General features: G+C 45.0%; 1 pseudogene; it reads left to right on the forward strand.

The window, feature by feature from the left end:
- On the forward strand, window positions 1–27,337 carry LOC129343977 (cytochrome P450 2J6-like; annotated as a pseudogene).
- The last annotated feature ends 655 nt before the right edge of the window (window positions 27,338–27,992 follow it).

Below are 27,992 nucleotides of genomic sequence, written 5' to 3' on the forward strand. Positions count from 1 at the left end.
GTCAAAGATTGCCTCGCAAGTCGTTCTGTCTCACACACAGTCCTGTGGATTCATTGCTGGAATTCCGAGAGGTAAGTTCCAAGGCTTCTTTGCAGGAATTCTCCCCCCCCCCTTTCCCGCAGGTGCCTTCTGGTTATAGTCCAAAGTGGTTTGGGTATAGATCAGCCCTGCCAAGCTGCTATTTTTGAAAAGTTTACAAATCTCTCCTGTAAGGATCATCTTCCGGTTCTATCAGGCAGCATTTTGTTAATTTCAGCCGCAGGCAGCTGTAAACAGAGATTATGCCACCACAGCCTGCAACATGGATTAACTTCTCTCATGCCCCAGTGCAGTGGACAGACAGCATGGTTTATGAAGTGAAGCATTTGGAGATTTAAAAGATGCGTTCCCTGAATACTCTCAGGAACATCACATTAAAAAAAAAAATCTCAAGAAAGGGCTTCTAGAGAAATGGGTCTCTTGAGCCTTTGTATTTGAACTGCTTCTAATTATCAAGAAAATAGTTGTTAAATGTTTTCCATTCTGCTGAAGCAAAGTTGTTGTGAAATGTGCCATCCTAAATTGTAAAGAGGCACTGATTTTATTAATTTCAGTTGTTAACCCAATTTGGAATAATATAATTAGGTACAGACATGGGCATGAACGGAAAAAAAACCCCGAACACCCTGTTCGTCGTTCGGTGCCATCCACGAACAACGAACAATGAACATGGATGGACATGAACTGTTCCCGGACATGTTCGTTGTTCGTTGTTTGTGGGGGCCAGAACCCCCCACAACCCCAACCTCCCCACTTAGCCCCCCTCCCCTCAAACCCACTCACCTGGCCCTTTAAAGATTCCTTTAAACTATCAGCTGGCAGGCAGCAGGGGGGATTCCCCCCGCCACCTGCCAGCTGATAGTTTAAAGGGCCCTTTCCTGCCATGTGCAAGGGGCAGGGCCCTTTAAACACTCCACAAACTGACCTTCCCAATGTCCAATACTCACCAAATTTGCAGGGGACATAGTCCTCACTGTCCTGTGAAGACCCCCCAAGTTTCAGAGAAATTGGCTCTGGTACCTCCAACCGGGAGGGGCATAATGCATAATGCATCTTGTGAGCAGCATTACACTACAAGCTTTTGGCCTATGGACTTGCACTTGCTTATTTTAATTAAGTTTCCATCTGGCCTAGTTGCTGAGTCATATTTTTATATTTACCCTGCGTGTTAGCGTGCTCCAGATCTCTTCCTTGTCGTGCTGGGTGTGGAAGAATGCCATTACATGTGTACAGTGGGCAATGATCTGTCATACGGGGTTGTAAGCTGCTGCAGTGGTCTTTGCGCTAGAGCGTGTGCAAGTGTAAGGTAAAGTTTTGATACAATGGTGATAATCTTCCTTTAAAAATTATACTTCTGCAAGAGCAGGGGAGTGGAAAGGGACTGCAGGATGCAAACCTGAGTCTGGGTAGGAGATAATTTCTTTTACTTTGCTCCGTTCTCCTTTTTTTCTGCCTGAAGTAGAACATGTGTGTGCTTATTATCACATGGGATGGTGCATTCGATAGATTATGCATGCTTTGTAGGACACTTTTTTGTTTGCTTTGGAGGAAACAGTTTTTAGAGGTTGCACGTAAAGCTCATGTTTCAAAATTTGTCCTTTCATATTGAACTATCCATCAAGGTCCTCTGCATATCTGGCACTGAACTCCCCCATGCCTTGCAGAGAGCTTTATTTCTCAGCTTCGAGGATGAGAATATTTGTGTGGCCCTGCTTTTTAAAAATCAACACTTCCCCCATGAAACCGGTGGCTGTGTACGTGGATGTTACCTCATTTTATTCTAACAATCCTGTAAACCTCGATAGACTGAAGTCATCCACCATACATCATGGCTGAAATTCAAGTCTGGTCCTCTTTTCCATACAAGACCAACACCCCATCCTTTTTAAAACAGTGTCCTTCCTATGTTTAGATGGGAGCGAACACTCGCAAGTTTCATCCACTCCATGGCAAAGCCTTATCTTTTCATTAACTGTTGCGCTCTTTTATTATTAGATTTTTTTTTTTAGAAAAAAGATTAATTGAATACAGATTGGCCTGCTCTCAGATTGACACTAGTCACTGCCTTATGCCGGAGCTCCATCAGAATTTTTGGGGTGGATTGGTCCAACTTTCTAGCATTAGTACAAAAGTACCCGGCAATAGTGGTCACAAGTTTCATGGCTATTACATTATAGCCTACATTTTCTTACCATGAATGGAAAAGATGTATTTCTTTTAATCTTCTGAACAGCCCTTACTAAACCTCTACACCTCATTCTACGAAGTACATTGTTGAAATTGCTTTTTGTGCTTAAATGTTGGAAGTGTCCTTCAGTTCAACCTTTTTGAACTGTTGCATGGTGTTCCAAAGATCATTCGGATAATTAAGATATCTTCGACCCTAAGATAATTTTACTCTGTCATGTGAAAGTGTCAGCCGAGAAGTCCAATATGATTTTGAGTCTGCTTGTAGCCATAAGAGTTATGTATTGAGGCTAAATTGGAAGAATTCAAATTCACCCTCAATTATGGACCATTATCAGAAAGTATGGAAGACTGTTGTAATGATGAAATTTACTTATTATGTAAGACTAAGGAATGTAGACCAATTCTTCGTAGATCAATGTAGAAAACTGGTCTGTTTTCCCTTGTTTTGGAGTAATATATTCCAGGATAGAGATCAACCTCTTGTATCTTTTGAATACATGCATTCCCTGAGTAGCCAGCCCCGAATTGACAGGAGCCAACCAGCAGAAAAACGAGGAGCAGGCATGCCAGGACTTACAACCAAAATTTGGATCAGATGCACTTCCACCCTCCAGTTCTAACTCAGCAGGCGAAGGCTAGCTAGCCACTCCCAGGTTCATCTGTGCCTTTGGAACGCTGCAGAAGAAGGCTGAGAGCAGAGTTACAGGTGAGGACGCACTGTGCATTTGGTTCGACAACAGCAGCTCGTTGGCAGCAAAGATTAATCTTTGCAGGATTGTGCCTGTGAAGTTGGCTGGGTACATTATGTCAGGGTGTGCTTTGGCCTCGTTATTCTGATGCTGTAACCTGATACCACAGGCAGGCAAACCAGTACAACAGGTTCAGCATCAGCTCATGGTGAGGTGGGGTAGCTGCCAGGGCCTGTGACTTTTAGTGAGGCCACTGCTGCTGAGTCCCTGTTTATGCATCTCCTCTGATGCCTGTACTTCCCACCTTTCCACCGCCTGATTGTGAGTGCTTTGTCACCTGTGGTTCTAGCTGGATATGCTATCTAGTGCTCAATCTTGCCCTGGCTTTCGCACTGATGGCCTCTTCTGCCTCACTGCTGAGATCTGGGAAGCCACTCCATCTCTTCGTCTACTGGAGGGGAGATGGAAGTGGAGAGATCTGGGAGTTGGGTCTGGTACTGGGGGAAGAAGTGGTGGAGGGAAGGGCAGTAGGGGAGGGTTGGGGACCAGGTAGCCACTTCAGCCCTTCCTCAGGAGTGGTGGTGGAGGGGATTGTTGAGGCCCCAAGAACCACTCCGTATCCTCCACTGGATTCGATCTTGTTTTCTGTTGGGATATAAAACATGGAAAGGATAGAATTCAGAAGACCACGGGCAGCACTGAATAAATGTCACCTGCAAGGAGTAACACTCTACCAACCCTCTGCCTCTGTAGCTCTCCTGCCATCCCTCCAGGCATATTCCTGCAAATTGCCAGGTCCCCGTACCCCCCCCCCCAGCAGGAGATCAGAGGCCCGGCACCTACCTTTTACTTACTCTTGTTGCATGTGAGCACAGAGTGCAGAGCGCAGAGAGCCTGGCTTGTGCAATGATGCCATTTCTGGGAAGTGATGTTATCGCACGGGTCAGGGGCCACCCTGGGATAGCTCCTGTACTTCCCAGGGGGCCCAGTCAGGCCCAATTCACCCTGATCTGGGCCCGAATTCAACCAAATCAGGCTACTGCAGAGCGTGAGAGCGCTTCTGCGCTCCACAGCAGCCCTATTTGGCCCAATTGGAGTCTGATTCCGCCCGAATACAGCCGAATCGGGCCACTGCAGTGCACAGGAGTGCTTTTGTGCTTTGCAGTGGCCCAATTTGGGCTGATTCGGGCCCAATTCAGGCTTAACCAGGCTCAAATTGGCCCAAATCCGGCTGCTGCAAAGCGCAGAAGCGCTTCCGCACCCCACAGCAAGCAAGTTCCGGCCGAATTGGGCCCAAATTCAGCTCAATCCAGCATGATTCGGGCTGATGCTGGCCTGAATTGAGCCGCTACACCACCTGGGAGCACGCCCTGGGAGGTGTGTTCCCCCCGCCAGCCAGGTAAGCAGGAGTGGGGGGTGGCGGGTGGGAGTGGGGGTTCCCCCACCCCCGGCGGGAGACTGGCATCTCTAATCTGTTGGCTTGGCAAAGCAAAGTAGCCTGTGGTGTAATGAAGGTAGAATTTCTAAGCAGCCACTCAAAGATGATGAGAAAAAATTACCAGGAGTTTCTGCATATGTCATCTTAGGAATGGGTCAAAGATGGAGCATTCTGGCACATTGTGACACGGCCTGCCTTTGACACACAATTCTAGTCCACAGGAACAGTTCTATGGATTTTCCTACATCCTGGGAGCTTCTTTTCTAACGGAATCAAAATTTAGCAATGCTGGCTGAAATTTTCCCTCCAAGTATGCTCTTGTTCAATTGCTTCAAAAGCCTGCGTAACAGACGTTAAGGCATTAAATAGGCACTAAGGGTCCATGGCAACTCCTATGACAGCTTAGCCAAATTGTGAGATGTATCAAGGATTCTGTTCTATTCTTATCTCACCCTAAACCTGTCTCCCCCCCTCCCCGCCCCCACTCATGTAACTTTAGGATTTAATTGCACACTTGATCATGTGTTATTCTAAGGGCATATTTTATCCTTGTGTACTAGATAAACCAAATGATAGGACTGTATCAACAGCCTTGATTAGGAAGCCACCCTTGTCCTGTACAAAGTGCATCCTTTCAAGCACACAAAGTAATATTGTGCTTTTTGAATTCGGCCATCTGTTGTAGTTGCCAGGAATGAAAGTTCCAGTTGCCCACAGTATTCGCTTCCTTTCAGCATGGAAATTTTCAGCTGGCTGCTGGTGGTATTCCTCATATTGTACCTTTTCTGGAAGACTGTTTGTCCCAAACAATTCCCCCCAGGACCGATGCCTCTACCATTCATTGGAAATTTGTTGCAGGTCAGCATCGGTAGTCCCCTGAAGGACCTTGATAAGGTTGGTCCCTTTTCCATTATCTTCAAATTGTGAATTTTTCATCCCTGCTGTTCCTAGACAACCCCACTTCACCCGGGCCGTTTCCACACGTCCTGGCATAGCGTTAAACTCACAGAACGAGAGTGTCTTCCTGGCACGATATCTGATGTTATTGCTCCATGAGTCCTGTCTTGTGGTGTGATGATGTCAGAAATTGCGCCAGGAAGACACTCTCGTTCCGTGAGTTTAGCGCTATGCCGGGACATGTGGAAACGGCCCAGCATATTGCTTCTCCTCTGTGCAGTTCTACTTCTAACCAACTTCACACACACACCACACACACAATTTGTTTCCTATATTTCTCCTGTGAAACAAAGGCATTTTTCAGTTTTACTTGTGCATCTATTAATTAATTAGCATTACCTGTTAAAAGAATATGCATCTGTGCATGGAATGTGGACTTTTCATACGTTCCTCTCCATTCTGGCAACCCCTTTCAACCTCCAGAAATCTAACACTGATCTAGGGTTGCCGAGGTCCCAGGGGGAAAAGTGGGCATGCAGGGGGGGGCAGGGGGCAGCAGAATACTTATCTCCTGTGCATGCACTCCCCCATCCCACTGAACTGGCTTTAGTGTTTCCTTCCTTGTGTTTGAAAATGATGTCATTTTCCAGCATAAAGGAAGAACTGTGGGGCTCACCAGAGGCAAAAATCGCCCATTCGGAGCCTTCAGTGAATTATGGGGTATGCTGAAACCCCCCAAAGGGCAATTTATGTCTTTAGCTCACCCCACGAGTTTTCCTTCATGCTGCAAAATGGTGTCGTTTTCTGGCACAAGAGAGGAAAGGCTGGGTGTATTGAAGCAAGCTCAATGGGATGGCGGAGTGCACGCATGTGCTTCCCCCCTCCCCCCCCCCGGTGCCTTCTCCCACGCCAGCCAGCTAAGTGAAACCGCAGTGGCAGGTGGGGTGGTGGTTCCCCTGCTCTCAGCGGAGGGATGGCAAGCTACCCTTATCACATATTTCTCAGATCTCCTGTAGTGGACCTGCATTTTCCTCACCTTCCCTGGTTACAGCAACCTGCCTCCCAGCCTCCTCCCAGGGAACATAAGCAATAAAAAATATTATGAGCAGTGGGGAGAAGTTAGATAGCCTCTCCCTTGGTCGCTTCGAATACTGCAGTACCCGCTTTCATAGGGCAGAAGTAAGAAATTTTGCCTTGCATAGCACCAGGAAAGAGAGTAGAACAGCAAGCAAATAGCATATACTTTGGCTTTTATAGAATCCTATTGGGATAACTCTGTTGAGGAGGGTACGTCTGCTGCGTGTCCTGGGGGGGGAGACTGAGGGACTATGCGCTGGATTCTCTTCTGCTTTGCTGCTGGGGCAGAAAAGGCTTCAGGCTGCCATGGGCAGGGCCGGCTTCCTACACCCGAGTAGTAACAGGGAAGGTGAAGGGTGGGTGTAGATAGAAGGAGAGGATCTCTCTCTCTCTCTGGTGGGCCTTACTGCAGGTGAGAGCAGCATTCCGGCTGGTATTGGCACAGTCTTCTAGAGCAACTGAAATGGAGAGCAACTGTATGGCGATAACCTTTGAGCTTTCACCCTAATTACACAGAGAGGAATGCTATCCAACACCACGATGAGCATGCATTGGTCAACGTGTGTTGAGGCAAGAAAATGGCCTTAATTGTAAAATTTGGGGAACAGGAGACGGGCTTGATTATATACCAGAAGAAGCAAAGATTTCATAATCCCGTTCTTGATGCCTGCCGCTACATTTCAGAGCCCTTGTAGCTGATCCAGCAACTCTTCAAATGCCACAGTACTAACCTATGGCTGTTTCCTTTCAGTATGCACAGAAATATGGACCCATATTCACTTTGTATTTGGGAGGAGAACCTTTTGTCTTTGTTCAGGGATTTTCATTGGTGAAAGAGGTCCTACTGACGAGAGGAGCGGAATTTGCTGGAAGACCAGAAAATGCTATTGTTGAGGCTATCAATAATAAAAAAGGTACCTGAAGATGATTTCCAAGTTTGCCTTTCCTCTGATTGGTTCATCCCTCTATCTTTGCAAAAGACTCATGTCACTTATTGTTTAGTGCAGGAATCCGTGGATTTATGAAAACATTTCTTCCCACGCCATTGTGCCTCATCAGCCACAAGTCAAAAATCGCCTATGAAGGCTTTTCCAGACATGTATTTTATTATGCTTTTATTACAGCACTCAAGAGCAACATGTAGTTTGTCAAGAACAGCTGATTCTGCATGCGCTGGATAATGCACTTCCAATCCTCTTTATAGACCATTTGGAACAGATTTTTTCATGTGCAGAACAAAAAATCCACCTCAAACGACTGATAAAGTGCATTAAAAGTGCATTATCCAACATGTGCGGAATCAGCCATAATTGCACTTTGGAATTCTGTGAAGAATGTGTTTTTTTAAATCCCACAATGACCTATTGGCTAGTGCTTGTGAGCTTGCTTAATATGTCAGTGCACAAGCAATGTTTCTATGCGCAGTCTGCAAATCGGAGACTCCCACAAGAGGTTAAGAGCCCTGTGGTGCAAAGTGGTAAGCTGCAGTACTGCAGCCCAAGTTCTGCTCACAACCTGAGTTTGATCCTGGCAGAAGCTGGGTTCAAGTAACCATCCCAAGGTTGACTCAGCCTTCCATCATTCCGAGGTCAGTAAAATGAGTACCCAGTTTCCTGACTGGGGAAGGCAATGGCAAACTACCCCATAACAAAGAAAACGTCGTGATGTGACATCCCCCCCATGGGTCAGTAAAGACTCGGTGCTTGCACCTCTACCTTTTACCTACAAGAGGTTAGCTCCATGAGGGCATGTTCTGGCCTTTGTCTTTTATTGTCACAAATACATGGATTGCAGGAGCCAGGGCCTTATGTACAAATGTTTGTATACTGCGAATATATGAAACATAGATGCTGCAAAGAACATGAGATCGGCTGTACAATTTTGCTTCCTGGGAATCTCAGACTGTTTCTCAAAGAAATAGGCTAAAATAAAGTATGTAAGGGGATTTCTTCTGGTAAGGTGATCTGTGAATTTCCCATGCTGAAGATACAGATCAAGGAATTTATACCCATTTTCAATTTTCACTCTTGTCTTTTTGCAGGGCTACTCTTCGCACCCTACGGGCAAGTATGGAAGGAGCAAAGAAGATTTTTGCTGATGTGTCTTAGAAATTTGGGGTTGGGCAAAACATCCATGGAGGAAAAGATCCTGGATGAGGCTTCTTACTTAATGGAAATGTTTGAGGGAAACATGAGTGAGTTAACACAAGGTGGACAGCTTGCTGATGGGTGGGACTGGGACCCCCCCCCCCCCGCAACCACATCACTTCTCTGAAGGGAGGAAATAGGATTTGCCAAGAGTTTAGAAGACATAATGAAATTAAGATCCCATGTGAACCTAAGATTGCTTTGCTAAGTCTTTTCCCAAAAGAAATATAGACTAAATCTAAATATCTCATTAGAAAGGTATTCATGGTAGTGAGATTATTGCTTGGACAAAACAAGAAACTTTATCACAGGTCAGGACTTGACTTCATAAGATCTGGTACATCATGATGGGGGTGGGGGAATCTGTATACAGAGCTATATGGGAAGTGGTAGTTCATGATGAGATATCTACGACTAAACATGGGCATGAACGGAAAACCCCCCGAACAAGCTGTTTGTTGTCCGTTGCCATCCATGAACAACGAATAGTAACGAATGCGACCCTGTTCACAAACATGTTCGTTATTCATTGTTTGTGGTCCCTTAAAGATCCCTTCAAATTATCAGCTGTCAGGAGGCCTGGGGAATTCCCCCCACTGCCTGCCAGCTGATAGTTTAAAGGGCCCTTTCCTGCCACATGCACCACACAAACTGACCTTCCCAATGTCCAATACCCACCAAATTTGCAGGGGACATAGTCCTCTCTGTCCTCTGAAGACCCCCCATGTTTCAGAGAGATTGCACCCCAGGAAAGGCATGATCCATGTGTCCTCCCCCCCTTTGCTGTCATTTTCTGTTCACAGTGGCAAAAACGGGACTCTCTGCTGGAAGTACTTTGAAGGGTTAAAGCCAGAAGGAACTCCAGAAGGAGTTAAGACAGAGTTCAGTCCCTGCCATTGCCAGGAGAATTGATTGAAAGGCCCCAGACTGTCTGGCTTGACGAACGGCTGACGAAGGCAACGAACAAGGCTTGCAACGACCACTTGTTCGTTTAGAACGGAGCCTCACAAATGGCTTGTTCTCGAACAGACGAACGGGCTGTTTGTGGGTTTTTTCCATTCGTAATGCTGTTCGTGCCCATGTCTATCTACAACTAATTGGCAACCATTTATACTGGAATAGGACTGAAAATATTATTAGAGGAAATTCTAAATTATATATCGTTGCCTGGAAAGTGTGTATTTATGATTAATTATAATGTACTTTGACCATTATGATAATTGGGAAAATTCAGGCAGGCTGCTAATGAGTGTGACCCCCCACCAAGTCATATCTCTGAAGAGAGGAAGTAGGGTTGGCCCAGACTCTAAATTCAGCTTCCTGGCCAATTCAAGAGATACCCCAAAGCTGAGGGGAGTGATGGAGGAGGGGCTCATGGCCTTCCATGAGGATTCCAGTGTTTGTGCAATCAATTATATAAACTACCCTTTTGTTGCCCACTTAATTCCACAGATGTGCCATTTGACCCCTGGGGTTTCATTGAGAGCGCAGTGGCAAACATCATTTCCACCGTTGTATATGGGAAGCGTTTTAATTATGACGATAAGTCACTGACAAAAGTGTTGGGCCTGATCCATGAGACTACTACAGTGATTATAGGACCTTGGGCGCAGGTACCAAACTTACAGGACTATGGAAAAATGTGTTTTCAGATGTTTCTCACCAGGTATTTCTAATGAGCAGGTGGGATATTTTGCTTAAACTCTGTGAGTTTCATGGATGTCTCACAACTTTAATTTTATTTTTATTACAAATTGAAACTAAGCTACTTTTAACCACTTAGCTACTATTCACTAACTTGCTTACTTCCTTACTCACTTACCTTTCTGGCAGAGACCTGAGATTAATTAGAAATTTTAAAAATAATGCAAGAAATATATAACAATGCAGGAGAATTAGATGAAGAAGATGAGAAACAATGCAATAAAAGAGTACAATGTAATAATGCATTAAGGTTGGATGACAAAGATTAGGGAACAATGCAATAGGATCAGGGCTTTTTTTCAGCTGGGTGGAACGGAGTTCCGGAACCTCTAGAAAATGGTCACATGGCTGGTGGCCCCGCCCCCTGATCTCCAGACGGAGGAGAGTTTAGATTGCCCTCTGTCTGGAGATCAGGGGGCGGGGCCACCAGCCATGTGACCATTTTCGCGGAGGGCAATTTAAACTTCTAAAAACTCTCCCCTTGTTCCAGCTGACCCAAAGGGACGTCATTGGCCCTGGAAGCATGCATGCACTTTGCACGTGCACATGTGGTACCGGGGCACCACCTCCCGCCAAGAGTTGCCCCCTGTACTGGCAACCCACTGAGTTCCACCACCTCTTTTCCTAGAAAAAAGCCCTGAATAAGATCAAACACTAGTTTGATCTTATTGCATTACTGTACTTACTACAATAAGCCAAGAACGAAGGTGGGAATTTGCATGCCCTTAGGTGACGCATCAGTTCCTCCTAATCCTGCAATAGCCCACTGCTGTGCTAACATTGTATTAGTGCAGTAGTGAAATCAAATAATATATTAGCTTATTGACAGGTTTCTCAATTGGTAAAACGAACTTTTGTTGTTTCCTTTGGCTCCATTCTGGACTCCTCCTGTGCCTCTGAAGTTCTTGTTTTGGCTTGCAGTGCCTGGTGGCCTCTGAAATCTCCCTCAGCCATAGAGATCATTGCTAGACAAATTGCTCGATTAAGTTAATCATTGGCTCTTCTTCTTGCTGGCAGCTTTACAATGCAGTGCCATTTGTGCGCAGGCTTCCTCTTCCACACCAGGCTGTATTCAAGACTGCAAAGAAGGTTGCTGCATTCACCACAAAAGAAGTTGAAGAGCACAGGGCAACTCTTGTCCCTGGAGACCACCGAGACATAATTGATGCCTATTTGGAAGAAATACAGAAGGTACCCAGCTTCTCATCCTGATTTCGCATGCAGTGTTTTCTTACTGCATCAACTAGGGAAATGGCCACAAGTGTTTTTTTTTTCTTTACTGAGCAATAGCAAAAGATGGCATTGACCACAAAAAAAAAAAAAGTTCAAGAGACAGCGCTGATTGAATTTTGAATTTGACAAGTTCCTGAGTGAATTTTGACATTTTCATTTTTAAAAATAAATGTGGAAATCCAAAATTGTGACAATAATCCCTCTGCCACTTTATTTAAAAGTTTTTTTAAAAAAGTAATTCATGCTTACAGATCACAAGTGTTTCGTTTCCGTTAGAATCAAAATGCCATCTTCTGACTAATTTTAAATATAGAGTTGTGTGTACAAGGAATGCTAGACCCAGGGGATCTTGGGAGGAATTGACAATAATTACAACTTGGCTGGAGGGGAAGGGCCTCCGTAGGCACAGAAAATGCTGTTGGCTCAGTTCCCACATGACATTGTCCACATGAAGGTGTCCCAAGGATCGCTGGAGGGTTGCTTGTAGTGTGAAAGTAGACCTCCATTTTATTGATAACAAACAACTGCAATATAGTCGCTGTCACAGGACTTAATGGCTACAAGTGGATTATCATTTGTCTCACACACATACAAGTGGGAGACCTGCCAGGACTCACAGTGGCCATCTCGTTTCCCTCCATATGTCCCTCCCTCTCCTTCCTCTTTTTGTACCCGTCAGCTCCCCGTAGCTTTCCCCCTTTCCCTGTTTTCTTCTCTCTCTCCCATCCACCTTTATCTCCTCTCCAGACTTTTGCTTTCCCTTGTTCCCTCCCTTGGGCAGCCTGTCCTGTTTTCTTCTCTGGTGCCACCTTCTGCCGATATCCAGCAATTGGTGGGAAAACCTCCGGGAGATTGCCCACCGCTATTGGACACCTGGGAAACCTACCTCCGATGCATTTTTTTAAAATTTTAGATTTTTCTGCAAACCTGTGCCTCCCTCGAGTTTGGAGAACTCTCTGGTCTCTCAGTGATCCTATCATCTGGATTTTTTGATCTACACTCTAGTGACTAGTTCAGAATTGCATTTAATGATATATACATGGAAACACACACACGGAATCACAGGATTTACCAGTTTGGTGTTCTCTGGTTGGTCAATAAAGCAGGAATCTTTTTTTAGATTGTTTAAGATTACTTTATATTAACATTATTACCCAGAGGATTCTAAAACAGTCTTTGAGCTTACTCCTCTGCAGGATAACCATGCACCCCTCCCTAACTCTCTGTTTGGTATGTTCCTTCCCACACAGCTTCTCAGAGCTCTCTCAACCCCACCCACTTCACAGGGTGATTGCTGTGGGGATAATAATAACATACTTTGTAAACCACTGAGTGGGTGTTAAGCTGTCCTGAAGGGCTGTATATAAAACGAATGTTATCATTGTTGTTATTCCAATGTTTCCTAAAAATACATCTAGTGGTTGTTAAGAAATATAAAACTGTATCAGGAAGTTGTGACATATTTTGCATACTCTAAGAGGGAAACTTACTATCCACTCCTATATGGGGAAAGCATTCAAGAAAAAATGAATTTGGAACAATATTGAAAAATCCTGGCGCTCCTCTTATCATCGCGTGTGAATTGGCCCATAAGCCGAAGGGATCAAGCTTAGGTGAGAAATATCCCTCCCCCCCAAGACTGAACAGAATATTTAGGGGATGAACAGAACATGGAGTCTTGGGTTACTATGTGAATGAGAAATACTCATTCAATCATTTTAATACAGGTTGAGACCTTCCCAACTAAAATTATTCAGGTCTTTTCTATTTAGCTGTATACTTGACTACGAAATACCTCTTTCAAATTCCTTTTTTAAAAAGCCAGAGAATAAAGGATGAAGTTTTGAAGAAGAGTACATGCTTATAACAATGGGTGAACTGATCATGGCTGGAGTAGAAACGACTGCAACAACGCTTGGATGGGGTTTGCTGTACATGATGGCTTTCCCAGAGGTTCAAGGTATGTCCGTGTCAAAGAACAGGGCTGGCACCAGGGCTTTATTTCAGCAGGAACACGGTGGAACGGAGTTCCGGAACCTCTTGAAAATGGTCACATGGCTGGTGGCCCCGCCCCCTGATCTCCAGGGGGTGCACCATGAAGCTCAGAGGGCAATCTAAACTCCCCTCTGTCTAGAGATCAGGGGACGGAGCCACCAGCCATGTGACCATTTTCTCCGAGGGCAACCCCCTGAGTTCCACCACCTCTTTTCCCAGAAAAAAGGCCCTGGCTGGCACTATCAGATATGTGAGCGTCGGAGCTGCCTAGAGTGTCAGATTTAAGGGGTGCTAAATTAGATGGAAGTGGATGTCTGTTCTTTCTTTTAACAAAAATCGAGAGGTTGTAGTCTAGTCATTAACATAGCAGATATTGAATTGGAGGCAGGTTTATAGTTGGCCTTGTGTGCCAAAAACCCTTCAGCCAGCCCTAACAAAGAATTTACTTGGCAAATATAATTATAGTAGCTTCGATCGCTTTTTAAAAAAATCTCTACATGGTTTAGAATTGGGGTATCTGAAGAACCCTCGTCTCCCATATGTTCCTGCCTGGGATTAAGATCACAGGGACAGGCCCTCCTGACTGTCCCATCAACCAAAGAAGCTTGGTTGGTGGGTTCACGAGAGAGGGCCTTTGCGGTGGCAGCCCCACAATTGTGGAACAAGCGCACCAGGGAAGTGTGTCTGCCCCCTCACTCTTGATCTTTACGAGGCATCTGAAGACAGTTTTATTTAGAACTGCATTCAATTAATTTTAGTATTTATTGCTAGATTTATAATTTTAAACTGAGGTTTTTATGCATTTTTATGTCTGCTGTAAGCCTCCTTCAGTGCTGTAAGGTAGAAAGGCGTTTTAACAACAACAGTGTGCTTATATACAGCCCTTCTGAACAGTTCAGTGCCACACTCGGAGCGGTGAACAAAGTCAGTGTTACTATCATCCCCACAATTCACCTTGAGAGCTTGGGCTAAGAGGGAAACCACACGAGGCGCTCGGCTTGTGTTCTCCATGTGTTGGTATCCCATAAGATTCCATGCGAAGTGTAGTGAGAAAGAATGGCTGCTCAATGTGATTCTCCGCCAGGGAGAAGAGGGAGAGAATCCCTTCCATCGCTCCAGGACCATAGTGAGGAGGGCAACCCAGGAAGCCAGCAGCCCCCCCCCCCATGCCCACCTCACCATGCGGCAGTGGCACCCAACACTCCCTCGTCTTCCCACCCTAGTCAGGAGCGCTTGCAGCCACCGGCTCCTGTTAGGGACCGAGCAAATGCCGTGCATGTTCCATTGCCTCCCTAACACTGAGGGCTGGACCACGGTCCACTTGGCTCCCTCTGGCTCCCCTTCCTCCCCTAAATGCACTCTGTGCTCTGCAAGGAGGGAGCATGCCAGCAGTGGCCAGAGAGAGATGAGCGCGCTGACTTATGTATTATGTGCAACAATAGTCTTTCTGTGAGTGGAAGATACCTCTGGGATCATCCTCATAGATTCACAGTTATTGGGATGGAACTGAAGTATTCAAGAGGGCTTTTTACTCAAATAGAAGGGTTGTACTTTAAGGAAACGGCCTGAAAAGAGGTGCATAAGTTAAAGGGATAGGGACTATAGACTTTACTATTATGTACTACCTGTTTCTGTAAGTATGATTCAGCTGGGGAGGGCGGACTAAAAATCTAATATAATAAATAAAATCAATCAATCAATAAACAATATGTCAGTCTTAGAATTTCTTATGTTCTCTTTTGGCATTTCTTCAACCCTGTATTGGATTCTTTTTAGTTTTAAACCTCTGCAGATTTGCATCTACATACCATATTTCATTCTTTATTGAAATGTCTTTTAAACATACTCTAGTAACTTGCTCTGTGATACTAATTGTTAGAAGGAAGAAAGAGGAAAATTAAAGTGAATGTGGTAGATCCTCAAGCTGCTAATGAAATGCTCTATAAATGGTAATTGAAGTCTCTGTTCCTTAGAGAAATGTCACGTGGAAAGCAATAATGTTCTTGGAAATAATCCATGCATCAAGTACGAAGATCGGGACAAGCTGCCTTACACAAATGCTGTTATTCATGAAATCCAGCGCTTTGCCAATGTGGTACCCCTAGGAATACCTCATGCCCCTGTCAAAGACATGCAGCTTTTCAGTTATACTATTCCCAAGGTAAAACCTGAAGGGGTTTGGCATGGGCTATGATGTGCCGATCTGCCCATATATGTTTCTCAACCGCATAAGGGACGTTTAATGAGGAAATGCAATTCTGTGAAATCAAGGGGAGTCACAGTGTAATGAAACAACTGCAGCCAGTCTTGGATTGTAGCTTCACGATAAGTGGGGTGCTAAATCAGGGCCTCACTACACATTACAAAGCCCTCATGTTGTTGGTAGACAACATGAAGATTTTGCATCATATGTGCCTCTCAGAAACACAGCCTCTTTATAAAGCTTAAATTCTTTTACCATGCTGGGTCTTATCTCAATGACAACCTTTCAAAATGATAGCCACATTTAAATTACCATGTACGTTGTCCCAGCAAGGAAAAAGGTAACTATGGTAGGTAGGTAGTAGGTTTAATTGTATATGGCCAAAGGCCGTCACAATACAAAGTTAAAAACAGTAAAAATAGAAATCTATCTTACAAGCATAAAATACCATTATTAAAATAATAAAAAATACAATTAAAATGGGACCTTAATAAATACCAGATAGTTATGAGAAAAGTTAGGTTTCTGAGGAAACAATCTTGGCCCTAATCTTTTTTGCAGCTAAGGCAAACAGGGATACCCTGCTAGTGACAAATGAATCAGTATCAGATAACAAAAAAACTAATTTGTCAAGATCAGAGGCAGTCAGAGAGGCAGCAGCCAAACCAGGCACAAACTGAAACTGATAAGGGAGATCCAGCATTTTTTAACTACAACCAATTTGATCTAATTGCAAGAACTGTTGATTGCATTTTTTAAAATATTGACGGAATTATGATCCAACTTAAACTGCTTACAGCAGCTGTTGTAGGACTGCCCCCCCCAGCCAATAAACATCACCAATTTCCTGCTAGATCAACAACTACTACACAAAATACCTACAACCTTCAGAGGACTAGGCAAACCTATTCTCACACAAGAAACATCATAGAGGCTAATGAGAATCATGGGAGCTGTGAGAACCCACAGCATCTGATCCTTCAACCATATAAGATCTGTATGACAATCTGTAGCTACAGGGGGTCACTCCCAAACTGGGAGAATAAGTTTCAGACTAAGAGACGACTCGGTGAATTACTGAAGAACAACCCTTCTGTAATTGATCTCATTACAGTAGAGCCTCTCAGCCATCGAAACCAGGCAAAGAGAATTCTACTATCATTTTCTTCGTCTAAGGTCCCCTCATTGCTCCACAGGCGAAAAATGAACTTGAGCCTAAAAGGGTTTTTTTTCTGCACGGGTATTTAAAAACACTATAATACGGAATCTATACCCTAAGAGGACTTGTGTTAAAATGCCAACAAACAGTGTCAACTTTGAGGATCAGAATATCTCTGTTTCCTCGAATACGGACTTGACAAGCTGGAAGGAACCTGTGGAAATCCCGAGGTCGGATCCTCAACACTCGGACCCTAAAAGGGCCTATGCAGAACCAAATCCTACTAATCCAATGCATAATCATCTAGAAAACCCTGTAGAGACTGAACTCTTGCACTTCTTTGGGAATCTGCCAACAGTGGAACAGGAAGCTATCATTGAAAGGCTGGAATACGTGATCTGTCCCCTCTGCTCCTTCGTCCTGTCCAGTAACTCAACTGACCCACCACCGCCTTGCTGCCTCTCCTCTTCCATGTCACTTGACCTCTGGCTGGGCCAGCAGCACTTGTCGCCACGCTTGCTTGTGCTCTGCCTTGCCACGCACCCTACAGCTCTTTTGTGCCCAGTCATTACTGCTTTTCTGGCTTTGACAGAAGTACTGGACAACTTGATGGCATATATAATGTTGGAAGATAAACATTTGAATGAGCCTGAGACAGTATAGCTGGTGTTGTTAGGTCCAGCAATTGTGTTATTGTTGTGCACATGGGGTTCAGTAAGCAGGCCCTGGCCCCAGAGTTTCTGTCCATGTTGGGAAGTGCACTGTTGTGAGTGAAGAGTTGTTTAAGGTTGGGGGGCTGTCTGTGGCAAAAAAAGGTTTGCCTCCCAATGCCTGTGAGATAACAATGTCATTATCCAGCATGGGTTACAGGTAGGGTTACCAGGTGCCCACCGGTGGCGGGCAAACTCCTGGGGATTTGCCCCCTTATCCACCGATTGCTGAGCGATCGGTGGGAGGGGGCCCACCACCGGCACGCGCTCCCACCCCTCGCACTGGCCGTGGGAGCATTCCTGACCTCTGATTTGGCCCCAAACCAGCCAAATTGGACCGTGGAAGCGCTCCTGCGGCCGGCGCGACAATGTCACTTCCGGAAGTGACATCATTATGCTGCTGCCGAAGCGTGGCGTAAGTCCCAGGCCCCTATCCTCCCGCTGAGAGGATAGAGAGACCTGGCAACCCTAGTTGCAGGTCATTAATGATGCATCGAACTGGTTTGAGCTAGGAGCTGTATCTGTAGGTGACTACCGGTTAGGGATCCCAGACCCCTGGTGTGGGCAGGGGATCCCCACCCCCGCTCCCCACACCCAGCCCCCACTTACCTAAGCAGCAGGGATACATGCACCTTCCTTGTGCGCTCACCCGTGGCGCACTCCTATGTGCTGCAGCCGCCGGGATTGGGCCCGTTTGGGGTGGGATTGGGGCTGCTGTGGAGCGCGGGAGCACTCCTGCACTCTGCAGCGCTCAAAACGGGCCCGATCCACGGCAAACCGAGCCCATTTGAGCAGCTGCAGCTCTGCAGTGCCCCAAAACGGGCCCATTTTGGCGCAGAGCGGGACTGTTTTGAGGCGCTGCAGAGCGCAGGAACACTCCTGCACTCAGCAGCAGGAACACTCCTGCACTCAGCAGCATCCAAAACGGGCCTGAGCGGTGGCAGAACGGCCCGTTTCCGGCGCTGTGGAGTTCAGGAGCGCTCCGCATAGGGTTGTCAGCCTCCAGGTAGTGGCGGGAGATCTCCCGGAATTACAACTGGTCTCCAGACCACAGAGATCAGTTCACCTGGAGAAAATGGCTACTTTGGGGGGTGGGATCTATGAAATTTTGCCATGCCAAGGTCCTTCCCCTCCCCAAACTCCACTTTCTCCAGATTTCACCCCCCAGATCTCCAGGAATTCCCCAACTTGAAGCTGGCAACCCTAGCTCCACAGCGCCTGAAAATGGGCCTGCCCAGGGGCCGTGCGATGATGTCACTCCTGAAGTGACATCATCGTGCCTGTGTGGGCGCGCATGGATGCGCGCATGTACCCTCCTCTCCCCAAAGGTAAGTGCCAGGCCCCTGTCCCCCGCGGGAAGGTCGAGGGGGCCTGGCAACCCTACTACCAGTTGTGTTCTGTCACTGTTTTGTTTGGGCTTATCTCGTAGCAGGTATTATTCCGGTGGCTAATAAATCCAGAAATCTCTGTTGTGGATCACGCGGGACAGCATTTCTGCCAGAGGGACTGGAGCAGATGCGGCTGTGGCAAAGAGCTTGGCTGTAAGCAATGAAATATTTGGTGTGTTTGGGATGGTGACTGGAGTCATGTAGGTATTAATATAGCCCGCCTTTCTCACGGAGATCCAAGGGGGATTACATACAGCCAGTGAATACAATACATTTGGCCACCAGTAAGTTCTGCCTTTAAAGCACATTATTATTTTGCCTCAGACCCTTCTGGCCCCGGGAAACTTTTTTCATATCTCCAAAGTGGCGCTTTGAACCCAGCGCTCTAACCACTAGACTTTAACTCCCCCTCCGCATCGCTGCCACTCGCTTGGAATCCCGCAAGTCTCACGCGAAAGCCATTGCGACTGCATCTCTTTGGGTGACGCGGAGGGGCGGCTGCGACCAATCCCCCTCGAGGGGCGAGGCAGAACAGGAGGCTCCGCCCATTGGCTTCCTCCTTCCCGGCATACCCCGCGAGCAGCAGGCCTGGCCCGGTTGCCATGGAGCGTGCGGTGGTGTTGCGCGGGAAGAGGAAGTGCCGGCCGAAGCTCTCCTCTTGGCCGGCAAGCGGCTCCGGGCCGACCCTCGCGCCGGCGGCCATGGAGTGGAGGAGAGGCTCTCCATGCTGGTGGCCTCCGTGGCCGCAGCGTTTGGACTTCTCTGAACTTGAGTTGCCAGCCTCCAGGTGGGGCCTGGAGGTCACCCGGGATTACAGTTCAGGAGTTAATGGGAAAATGGGGCAGCAGGGGAGCGGTTAGCGCGGTGGGGAGCCCTGGGCTCAAAGCGCCACTCTGGAGTGGAGAGAAGTTGCCCCGTGGCTGGATGGGACCTGGAGAGGATGGCAGCTTCGCAGGGCGGACTCTGGAATCCCTCCCCAGCTGCATCCCCAGGTCTCCAGGAATTAACCAGCCCAGAATTGACAACCCCTACACAAGCACCAGCAGCCACACCCCCTTTTATTAGGTCCATTTCTATTCCCCCTCCCAAAGTGTGTAAGCTTTTGGGTCCAATGGAGCTCTTTCAGAAGGTTATAATAAACACAAGGCTTGCAGCACCTTGAAAGGCTAACAACATTTTAACTAGTGGTGATTGTATTTACTGTTTATAACTCCCCCTTTAACCGCGGGGAGGGGGCCCTAATCGGTCTCAATCATAGTCTTCCTTTGCATTTTATCCTCCAAATAACCCTGGGAGGGAGGTTAAGCTGAGTGTGTAGCTAGACCAGGATCACCCAGTGAGCTTCCAGAGCAGAGAGGGAATTCGAACCCAGGTGTGCCAGATCCTAATCTGGCATTCCAATTGGTGTACAAGGTGCCACCAGGTTTCAGGTTGTTATTGTTGCAACTAACATGGCACCTCTTCTTGGAATCTTTAGCAAGCTAATAATTTCAGATGAGCAGCTGTGCTCCTCTGTAGCAGCAAGATAAAACAGGAGTCCAGTAGCACCTCAGAGATGGACAGAATTTATTCCAGGAGAAGCTCTTTTAAATCAAAATTTAGAAGAGAAGGGCCGTGGCTCAGTGAAAGAGTTGCATGGCGTGCAGAAGGGCCCAGCTTCAGTCCCGGGCATCGCCAGTTGAAAGGACCAGGCAGTAGGTGATGTGAAAGACCTCCACCTGAGACCCTGGAGAGCTGCAGCTAGTCTGAGCTGCGGACAATAGCAATGTCGATGGACCGATGATCTGGTTCAGTTTAGGGTAGTGTTGTGAGTGATAAAGTTTATCCCGGAATAAATTCTATTCATTTCTAAGATGCCATTGAATTCCAGTCTCTCCAGTTAGAAGGGTCAGGTGGTAAGTGATGTCAAAGATTTCAATCCGAGATCTTGTCAATCAGACTAGAGACCATTGACTTCGACAGACCAGCGCTCTGACTGCATAAGGCAGCTTGTTTGTTCATCTAATCCAGCTGCTCGTTCTCATGGCACTTGCTTCATAGTTCTGGGACACGTGCAACAGCAAAAATGTGTGTGGTCTCTAGCATGTGCTTAGTACTGAAAACCCTTGGGGTTTTTTGGCATGCTACAGGTTGTGATTGTATATGCATATTGCCTTTTTAAAAAGCTTCTGTGGCGGACATTCAGCATGCTCTATTTTAGCTTTGTTCAGGATGAACCTATGCAGAAGTGCATTGAAGAAGCTATGACCAAAGACAAAGCGGTTCAGTGCCTGCGACCTTTGCTGGGAAGTGCCCAGAAGGTAACACAAAACCTTTGCACTTTCAAGTAGGCCAGAAGGCAGGAAAGTTGCTACTGCTGGACAGCCAGCTACCATCCAGATTTCACTGATGACAAAAATGTTCTTCTTGCAGCTTGAGTGAAATCCAATGAAAACAAGCAGCTTTTCTCTGAAGCAAATACAGATACTTCCCAGAAAGAAAGCCATGGTCCTTCAGACTATTGTGCGTTTCAGTTGTTTGATGTCATACAAGAGGATGTGGAGAAAGCCATGGTGTGCCACAGGTTGGTATTAAGCCTCAAGTAGTCTGTTTTCTGTATTAAAATTTGGCCTGCTGGTAGTGTTACAAAGTTAACATATTTAGTATTTTGAAAATACTGTGATTTGTATACATTCTCAGATTTTTTACTGCTTTTATCTAGCTTGGAAAGGCAAACATTGAATTCGAGACATGGGTTGTGACATAAACGATGCTGTGCAGGGGTGTATTTAAGAATGCTTGATGGTAGAGCACCCTGTAAGTAAGCCTCTGGGGGCTAGATGTTTGAAACAAAAAACCCTCAAAGCTGTTTTGCTACAGGGGGCTTTTCTTACCCTTTTTGGTTGTTTTTCTTTTTAATGTTTTATTTTTGAGGATTTTTTTGTTTTTATAACAACAGCGACAAACATAACATTTCAACACAAATAAATTATCAACTATATACAAAGGCAGAGGTGCATATGGTAAATGCATTAAGGAGAAGTCCACTGACGGGCCAAAGATATTTGATGGTTATTCTCTGTATTGATATAGGCCCTTTTGGTGGTTTGGCTCTTATAGCGCAGGCATGTTGCCTTTGGACTTGCAGTTTGGAACAATCTACTGTACAGCCATGTGCAGAAGAGACTTCCTAGTGTCTTATTCTGCAGCAGTAGAATTTGAGATACTTAATTCAAATGATGGGTTGGGCTTAGCCGTGCACCTAATCCCACAAAATTTTTGTTATTGGGGAAAAAATAGGAATTGGTAGGAGGGACCTTCTGTTCTGATAAGGAATGTCCTTATCTACCAACCAGGAGGCAATCTCTACTTGCAAGAGGCCAGTAGGTATTTACAAGCTTTGAAGGGGCCTGTTGTTGTGGGTTAATGGGCACAGGCTTGCTCAATGATGACACTGATATTTCTTAGGTTTAGTCTTATAACATGCTCTTTGTTATAGTATAACTAGGTTATGTTTACTGGTGCCCTTATCTTAGCTAGACTTATTCAATCTGTGTAAGAATCTGGGAAGGCCCTTGCAACTGAAGCCTCTGTCACTGGAGAGCTATTTAGGCATGCTGGTGTCCAATGACTTTTTCTTCCCTTTTGAACCATAGGGCCTCTCCTGCCAGCTCACAGACTGCTGTTGAAAGATGGTTTCAGATGTATTTTACTCTATAGCACAGGAGGCTTTCTCTTTGAAAAGTGCTGGCAAAAGCCTCCCTTGGATTCTTTATAGAAATACAATAAAAAAAACTGGAAAGAGTTGGGGCGGGGGGACGACGAATGAACACATTTTTGAGGCCTTTCTCCAACTTTTCTGACAGGAAAATTTGGGGGAGTACTGAAATGAAGTGTCTATGAAATAGTTTGTTTCAGAATGGAAAAAGTGCTTCTTAAGGCAATGTTTTTTTCTTATTAGCATGAAAAAGTCTGAGGATTTCTTCAGTTTTTCCAGTGGAAAAAATGGGAAAAGTTGGAGAGCATTGAGGAAAGATTCTTACCCTGTAGTCTTACATAATATTTTCAAGATTATTTTGCTTAAAGGTAAATCTTTTTGGCACCAATTCATATGCTACAATGTGTTTAATAATGATATAGTTGAGTGTTCTCAATGTTAGAGAGTTCAGCTTAATATCCAAACAATGTTGGCAGTCCTACCTATTGTGACTCTGCGAGTTTCTGTCCAAATAATATAAGTATCTACTGCAGAGTATTTTTTACCTCAACTTTTATTTTTTCCTACCACTCAGATGGCAAAATTTAAAGATACGCATGCTATAGTAGCATAGGGTGTAGCATTATGCCACTCTTTCTCAAGCATTGGGTGTACTTACAATTTTCTTACAGAAAATGAAGCGATTTACACTTTTAAATTCCATAAATATGCCAGATAGTACAATTTTATATGCTGACCAACTTATGAGTGTTATTCAACCTGTGAAAGAAATATACACTAGATAGGAAAGTAAGAGCTGCATATATTTGTTTTTTTCCAAAATTTCTGTTTTTTCCAATGAACAAGTCCCCCGTCCCTTATGGCTTCAAAACTTTTGGAAATACTACATCTCTAGTTCTTACAGCAACTAGTCAGCTCTTGAAAAGCTCACTCTCAGGACTCATCAGTCACTGTAAAAAAAATAACTTCAACATATAACTTCAGACACTGATTAACATATCTCAAAGATGTATTTCTTCCAGTATAGAAGTTTGGGGAGGGGGGTTAGGGTTTGCTCATCTGAGTTAATAGATTGTGTTGACTTAGAAATAGTCATGGATCCTTGAATTAGCTCTTAACATGAATATTCTGCACTTTTGCCACTAGATGCCAGCAAGCAGCAGCCGTTTTCAGTTGCCGTGCAAAACACCACAAATTGTGTTGGAACCTTTAGACTAACAGATTAATTGTGACCAGGGCTTTTTGTGGGGGGAAGAGGTGGTGGAACTCAAGACCGCACAATGACATCACTTTGGGTCAGCTGGAACAAGGGGGGAGTTTTTTAAGGTTTAAATTGCCCTCGGCGGAAATGGTCACATGGCTGGTGGCTCCGCCCCCGATCTCCAGACAGTGGGGAGTTTAGATTGCCCTACATGCCACCAAGCACAATCTCAACTCCCCTCTGTCTGGAGATCAGGGGGTGGGGCCACCGGCCATGTGACCATTTTCTAGAGGTGCTGGAACTCCGTTCCACCATGTTCTTGCTGAAAAAAGCCCTGATTGTGGCATATATTTTTCATAGACGGAGATCACTTCCTCCAATGGCCAAACTGTTGTCCTTGATTGGCTCTTAAATTTTATAGACTTGTCTCTTGCATGTCTTTTGCTTAAACATGCTGTTTGCTGACATCTGAATCAGGGAACTAACATGTTCCCCGGGTGCCTTTTTGAAATTTTCTTGGGAATGCCCTTATTTTTGAAAGATTAAAACGAAGTAGATTCATCTTTCAACAAGAAGGTTCCTGTTAGCCAGTTTTGTGTGTGCTCCAGCTACATCCCACTTTAGAAATGTTTATAAAGAAGAAAAAAAGAGAATGTGTGCCAGGCAGATGTAACAATGGGAGTGTTTCTTATCTTGTGAATTTATTGGTCTGAACATAAAATAGTTTAAGCAAAATTTATGAGGAAGCTTACTTGGCAAAAGGGATCCCAGTTAGTAATTTGGGATGCACACATTTGTGGCTATTTTTGTGGTCTATACAGCGAGAAATGAATGAAGCATCTTAATCAATCCTAACAGAAAACTGATGGTCCAGACGTGATTCTCTGCAACGTGTCTAACAACACCTGTCAGTACTAAAGAAGCAGAACATGTAACAAAGGAAGAGAAGTATGTCTATGAAATTTATTATATGGGAGCAATATCCCCAGATTAGATTGAGAATATACTCTCTGTACAGCCCTACACGCAGGATTGTGAATTGTTAAGCAAGTGGAAAATAATGTCACATTAAGGGCAAAAGAGAAGAATGAAAAGCTGTGGGGTGCTCAAGATGTTGGTAAATGTTAAAGAGGAACATAAAAGTAACAATATAAGAACTTGGAACACGTTTTTTAGGCAAAAGTATTAATGCAGCAACTATTTCAACTTGGTTGATTAAATTTCAGACATAAAGATAAAATGGTTTATTACAGGAATGAATTTTGGAAATCTGTGGGCTTGCATGATTTGTCTCTGTGCCTCAGACAGATCTAATGTTGGAAACAGCTAGAGCAGCAAACCAGTTTGTCATTGCATTTGAACTGCAGATAGTGGCTTTTAGGCTAGAGACAAACCGTAGCTTGTAGTTCTCTGATGCAGTGAGAAACTGCTGTTGCAAACCTGGCATTCTTCAGCCGCCAGAGGAGTCCATACACAGAAGAGGGAACCCTCTAGTCCAAGGCTCATTTTATAATGACAGACTGTGGTTTGCTGCTGTGCCTTCAGTGCAGCCACTGCTCCTCTTTACTAACTTGCAGTGGTACCAGCATTGTAGGGTAATCCCACACTTGAAATTTGGTATATGCACGATCCAGGGAGCTTTGATTAATAAAAATTCAAAACGCAGAGTTTATTGGAGCCAGAATAAAGTGCACACTTAAAATTCAAGCAAGCTCCCCTTCATATGTTTGAAGCAGCGTAGGATTGGGGGAGCCTTTGGAGCGGCAGTCAAGAACATTTCCACCCTTGTACGAGTCATGCAGGAGACTAGATGTTGGGGGGGGAGTTGCTCATTCACATATTTCAACAACCCTTCGATTGTGAAGACGACTTCCCATGGCAGCCAGGAAGGGATCTGCACTTGGGAGAAAATGGAACGGGTTTATTTATTTACGTCATTTATGCCCCTCCTTTTTGCCCAGTGAGGAACCAAAGTTGTTTGTTTGCATGGTGTCCTTGCAGCAACCCCGTGAGGTAGATTAGGCTGAAAGTGTGTGACTGGACCAGGGTCACCTAGTGAGCTTCCCTGGCAGAGGGGGGATTTGAACGAGGGTCTCTCAGATCCTAGTCCAGCACTCTAAGCACTACACAACACAGCCACTGGGGTGTATCTGGTGACTCAGCTGAGCTAAGTATGGAGCCCTCCTATGGCCCCATTTGATAATAGAGGGCCTTTCCTTCAGTGTCACAGGAAGGCTTCATACTTAGCTGAGTGGTAAGATACAACTTACAATTTTTTCTACCCAGACACATTTTTATCCTACCTTCCTTTGAGGGGTTCAGAGCACGGTGCATAATTCTTCCACTGTTGTTTTTTCTTTACAACAACCCTGCAGATAACGGAGACTGAAGGAATTACTAGCCCGAGGACATCTCATAAGTTTCATGTTGAGCAGAGATTTGAAACTCGGTCTCTCCAGACCCCCCATTACAGGATGCTCAGCTATTTATCATTTGTTTGCAGCGGCAGTCGTGCCTGATTGGAGGAAGTGGGCTTCCTCCTCTGAAAAAGAGTGCCTCTTTGATAACATGCAGGTGGATGAAGACCGCGTTCCAGAAGAAATATATGATGTTGAAGATGATGAAAACAATGAGAACTAGCGTAATGACTACCCAGATGAGTTCTTTGAAGACGACTGCATTTTTAACACTGACCAGGGGTTACATGAGCAATTGATACCTAGAACTTGCCTATCCAGAATGAACAGTCCAGGGGCCAGGAGCTGGCTATAACCTTTGGGTTATTAGTTTGGCTAGTACTTCTAGAATTCCTCCATGCAGGGAAATTCATGGCGTCAATGGGAGAAACTATATCAATTAAACAAGAATCATAAGGTCTCGAGGCTAGCATTTGAGATGTCAGTTTAAAAAAACTCCTAACCAGGAGGTCTTTTGTTATTATAGAGGGGGGGATCTCATATGCCCCTCATAAATGTATATATTTTTTTCTCTAGGTGGAAGCAGTGATGAATGCCAGGCAAATGTTTTACAGGAGTTTGACTACGGTGGGTTCCGAGAGCTGGATTCTGAGTAGCACATGGAACTTTAGGGCCAAGGTGCAGACCGTATACATTGCCCTTTGGAGTCTGCATCACCATAGCCATGCCATTTATCATGGTGCAGGCTATGTGTTTGCTTCAATGCTTATGGAAGCATTGAAGGTCAACTCAAGGAGACAGAATATGGAACAATTGATAGGATTTTAGAAATCCCTCAATTCCTGTCTTTGCAAATTCGGTCTGCATAAAATAGCAGAAATTTGAAAGAATCGCTGAACTTAGCAGGTGGCACATTTACCATGTTGGGATGTTTGACACTTTTGGTGCCAAACCGAAAGATATCCGAGAAGACGCCTTCCTAAAAGAAAGAAGTTTGTCTTCCATGGTCATTATTGCATATTTACAGATCTACCATGAAGTGAAGTAAGACTATATGTGTCTAATTTGTTAATCTTCCCTTTTACACTAATTACTGCTGGACTGCCAGTACTTGGTTTTTGGATATGTAAATATATGGACCGGTTTTCTTGAATTCTGTCACAATGGTGTGTTCATTTGGTTCTTAGCTTTGCTAGGGAAGCCCAGTGCTATCACTCTGATGATTCTCATATGCCAACTGACATCCCTTCCTTCTAGTTCTAGCAAAGTAAGAGGCAGTGGCAGGAGAAGCTACCTGCAGACCTAGATGTGACAAGAATTAGTCAGAATTTGCTAAAAAAATAAAAAAGACCTACTATTTCTTCAGATGCTGTTTTGTAACAAGAGAAAAGCAACAGCTGTTAAGTCTTGGCCGTCTTCAGTCATTGCCCTGCATTTTTCATACTGCCAGAGCCCTGCAGTTGAATGCTAGCACAAGTCCTTTACGCTGATGCTCAGCCTTTATGCTAATAGGCCTTAATAATGGGCTGGAACAAAGGGCTTGGTCAGTATAAAAAATGGTATCAATGCGGCTGCAGTAGGAAAGATGGTCAGAATTTAAAGCATTTAGAAGTAAATCAATCTCTGCTACAAAGTCTGCTTAATTTTTGCTCTAGACCAGCGTGTAGACTTGTGCCTCCTGCAGGCCCAGTTGCTTCCACATGTGAAAAACGCACATTTAACATTTGACAGCCTGTAGGATTTAATGGACGGGTTTAAATCTAGCCAACCCCAAAGTGAATTTTCTTCAAAGACAAGAGTCTGTGGAG

Source organism: Eublepharis macularius, chromosome 16 (genome assembly GCF_028583425.1).
Source record: "Eublepharis macularius isolate TG4126 chromosome 16, MPM_Emac_v1.0, whole genome shotgun sequence".
Classification (NCBI taxonomy): domain Eukaryota; kingdom Metazoa; phylum Chordata; class Lepidosauria; order Squamata; family Eublepharidae; genus Eublepharis; species Eublepharis macularius.